Source organism: Phocoena sinus, chromosome 10 (genome assembly GCF_008692025.1).
Source record: "Phocoena sinus isolate mPhoSin1 chromosome 10, mPhoSin1.pri, whole genome shotgun sequence".
Taxonomy (NCBI): Eukaryota; Metazoa; Chordata; class Mammalia; order Artiodactyla; family Phocoenidae; genus Phocoena; species Phocoena sinus.
This window is the reverse complement of record NC_045772.1, coordinates 13,449,351-13,453,107: the sequence shown is the minus strand read 5'-3', so window position 1 is coordinate 13,453,107 and position 3,757 is coordinate 13,449,351. Positions and strand designations below refer to the sequence as shown.

At 42.3% G+C, this 3,757-nt stretch overlaps 1 pseudogene; it reads right to left on the bottom strand.

Annotated features, from left to right (window-relative positions):
• Positions 1 to 3,189: 3,189 nt before the first annotated feature.
• LOC116761455 lies at positions 3,190 to 3,285 on the bottom strand (annotated as a pseudogene).
• Between the last annotated feature and the right edge of the window lie 472 nt (positions 3,286 to 3,757).

Genomic DNA, 3,757 nt, shown 5'->3' with positions numbered 1-3,757 from the left:
TCACATAAGGAAATTCCTCCGCCTCCGGTATGTCTAGAGTCATACCTGTCCTTCCATTTTTACTTTTCAATCTGACTTCTAGCCAGGTTGCAATAGTCTTTTCCAACTCCCTTTTCTAGTTTTGTCCCCACTCCAGTCCATTCTTCCGTCAGATGATTTTTCTCTGAAATGCAAGTCTGGCTATGTTACTCCCCTACTTTAAATCCTTTGGTGCACATACATATGTCATCTGGAGGTGACTCTAAGAAGGGGGAAAAAGTGGGCTGAAGTTACAGGTGGAAGAGCAGGCTAGGGTGAGATGCTGACAACCTCTGAGTGAGCTGGAGCCTGCATGCTGGTACCTTCAGTGTCTATTCCAGGTCGGATTACCTAAATGCTGGTGAGTGTCTTCACTCTTCTGATTGTGCCGAGGTCTGGACCTTCAGCCATGGAATCTGTCAGAGCAAGGAGGAAGAGAACAGCGCACGGACTTCCTAATTCAGATCTCCTAAGGGCCACGATTTAAGTTGGCTTTTGTTCCCTGGCAAACACTAAAGAACAGAGAGGCCAGTAGCTACCGGTTGGGAAATAAGGGACACTGGCAGATGGATTTGCAAAGGACAAGCCACACCCAATTAATCGAGAGTAGGGAACAACCGGAGCTTAAGCACACACACACACACACACAATTTAAATCCTCTGTAAGCTGGCTTGGTAGGCTTGCTAATGGAATTTGTGCAGTGCCCCAGACGGAGGGTCAGAGAAGAAAGGGAGACGTGTCAAGATAATCTTTTCAACAGTTTTTTTGCCCCTTCTTCTTTACCTTTCTGAACAATAAACTGATTTTTCAACCAGCCTAATTTGGGTAACATAATAAATAGTGCTTATGGTAGAAGGTGTTTAGGGGTTAAAAACACAGATTTATTTAGATATTAGGCGTACCTAGATTTAAGTAATTGATCCACTGTTTGCTTCCCATATAACCTTGGGCAAGTTACTTAATTTCCATTTGTGGATGGCAGCCATAGAGTTGGGCAATGCATAGACCTCCTGGCTATTCACGCTGCCTGGACTCTCATCCTCTCGTCTGAAAATGGGGACAATTTTTTCCTCATGGAGATCTTGGGAGAGTTAAGCAGGTTACTGTGCATAGATGGCTTAGCTTGGACGCTGACACAAAATAGGCATGCAGTAACTATTGGTTATTAATATGGCTATGGGTGAGGGATTTTAAAGGCTTATTAAGTTTAATCCCCATAACCATCCTATGAGGCAGAACTTTCCCAAGTTCCCATAGCTAGTAATGGAAACATCTTGGATTTAATTTAAGCAGTTTAACTCTAGAGCCTGTGCTCTTAACTAGTGTACTTTGAATTACATGTGCATTTTTCTTCTTCTCGCTCTCCTTCACTGTCTATTATCTATCATAGTATCTATCTGCATATCATCATCATCGCCACCAACATCTCTAATACTTGTCTGCCTTTCTCTATCAATCTGTCTTTCTACTGTCTGTTGACACACTCTGTGCACATACTTGTGTACGTATAGTTAGCCCAGTAATACAGAGAACAAAACAGAGGCTCAGCAAACCTAACAGACCCCAGATAACAGAGCTGACTTCCTAGTCTAGAACTGTCTGACTCCAAAACCTGTACTGGGATTTTTTTTTTTTTAACTACATCAAGATTATGAATAAAGTAGCCAGCGAGTCTTTTTTAGTACAGTCATTTTAAACTTTACTGGGAAGAAAGGAAAAAATATAAAAATGTCAGCTATCTCCCTCAACTATTTGCTCCTAGCAAATAAGAAAGCATATTTTAATAAGAGATATTGGAGCTGACGTTTTGGAGATGGAGAGTACGTATTTTTAGGAATGAGGACGGTACACATATCACTCACACACCGTCAAAGGCTTGGTAGCCTTCTTGTCTGGCTGTGCGGTTCTTCCAGGCACAAACACAAGTACTACTGTTTTCAAGACAACAAGCTAGCCTAGAGACAAGTGGCACCCAGGAAAAGTGAGACATGCCTTGTACATTTGTATATAGAGACACTCTGTGGCACTAACACAGTTCTCTGCAGTAACAGAGGAGAGTTGGCAGCGTACAGGGTCCAAAAGAGCGGGCAACCCTCAAATCATAACTTTTGAACTTTGGAACACATGAATTCACTGGGATAATTTTGCATCTGATTAACTTTCCTAATTAGGCTTGCCGTAAACCAGCATGACCTGTTTAGCCTCTATCCCAGAATATATAAATCCCTCTTCAGATGTTCCCAGTAACTGGGGAGATGACCCCTGGTTGGCACCCTTTCCCACCTTTGTGTCAGTTGATCCGACTCATTGCCTTTCTCCTGAAAGCTACCTGCTTCACTACACCCCGCTACTCTCGACAGATGACCTTATTCTAACCCCACCAAGAAAATGGAGACATGCTGCCATGATTTCTCTCAACTTCCCTCACATCCATCTCTGAAAAAGAATATATAAGCAAACACATGTCAGCGCTTTCCTGGAAGCTCCCAATTTCAATAATTCTGTTTTGTTCTTCCAGTAAACTTCAGAAATAACTGGAAATGGCAATATTTTTGAATCCGAAGTAAATCTCTCTAGACTGCCTCTATTTGACCCCAAGTGACCCAAACTGCTCTGGTTCAGATATTTGGTTAAAAAAATATGAGCACTTGCCCCAGTTTATTCCTTTTCTTCCTGCTCAGAGGAAGAAGTGGTCCCCACTCCTTTCCAAATAAATCCTCCTCACGTGTCCTGGATCCAGTTCCCTTCTAGGAGGCAATGCTATTGCTTTTTCCCGCTCTACTTTCAAGCTCTTCTTTTTTACTGGTTTCTTCCGGTAACCTTCAAACATACTGTGAAATTTGAGCAAAATACATACCAAAATAAAAGCAAAGACAAAACAAGCCGAAAACTTCCCGGAACTCAACCTTGCCCTCAAGTTGCTCCCTGATTTCTTCTTCTCCTCAATTACTATTATGACCTTTATCTTTCCCTCATTACCCATCCTGCAGCAGTCTTGTTCTTGCTGTGGCTCTCTTTCCATTGAAAGCACACTTTGTAAGGAGGCCGATAACCTCCATCAAAACACCTTTTCACACTGTATTGCTATATTTCGATGTCTATTTTCTCCCGCTGGCCTGTTCTTTGAGATCCAGGAGACTTAACTAATTCTGTGTTCTAGCATTCAACACAGGGCCTAGCACATTGTAACTTCTCAACTAACATTTATATTAAACAGCTAAGAGCAGATACTACACTTGGTCTTAGCCAAAAGGCTGAGAAGCAATCAACTAACATTTATAGAGTGAATGAGCTCTGCCCAATCCAATGGATCCTTTTCACTGCCACTCTAGCCGTCTTCTCAGATGCCTTTGGTGCCGCTCACTGGCCATTATCCTTCTTGAAATTCTCTCACCCTCTGGATTCTAGAATGCAACTTCTCTTTTCCTATTCTCACCTCAACCTGCTCCTGGAAGGAAAGGATAGGGTATTGTTCTTTCTTGTATCCCCAGTGTCTTACACGGGGGCCACAATAAATTGACCGGATTGGAATGGGTGAATTACACTGGATATGTAAGAATTTTCTGTACTCTGTTTTCATTCCAAGGAAGGTATTACCTAAATAGAATTTTTTTAAATGAAGTTATTTATTTATTTACTTATTTATTTTTGGCTGCGTTGGGTCTCCGTTGCAGCGTGCGGGCTTTCTCTAGTTGCGGTGAGCGGGGGCTACTCTTTGTTGCGGTGCGCGGGCTTCTC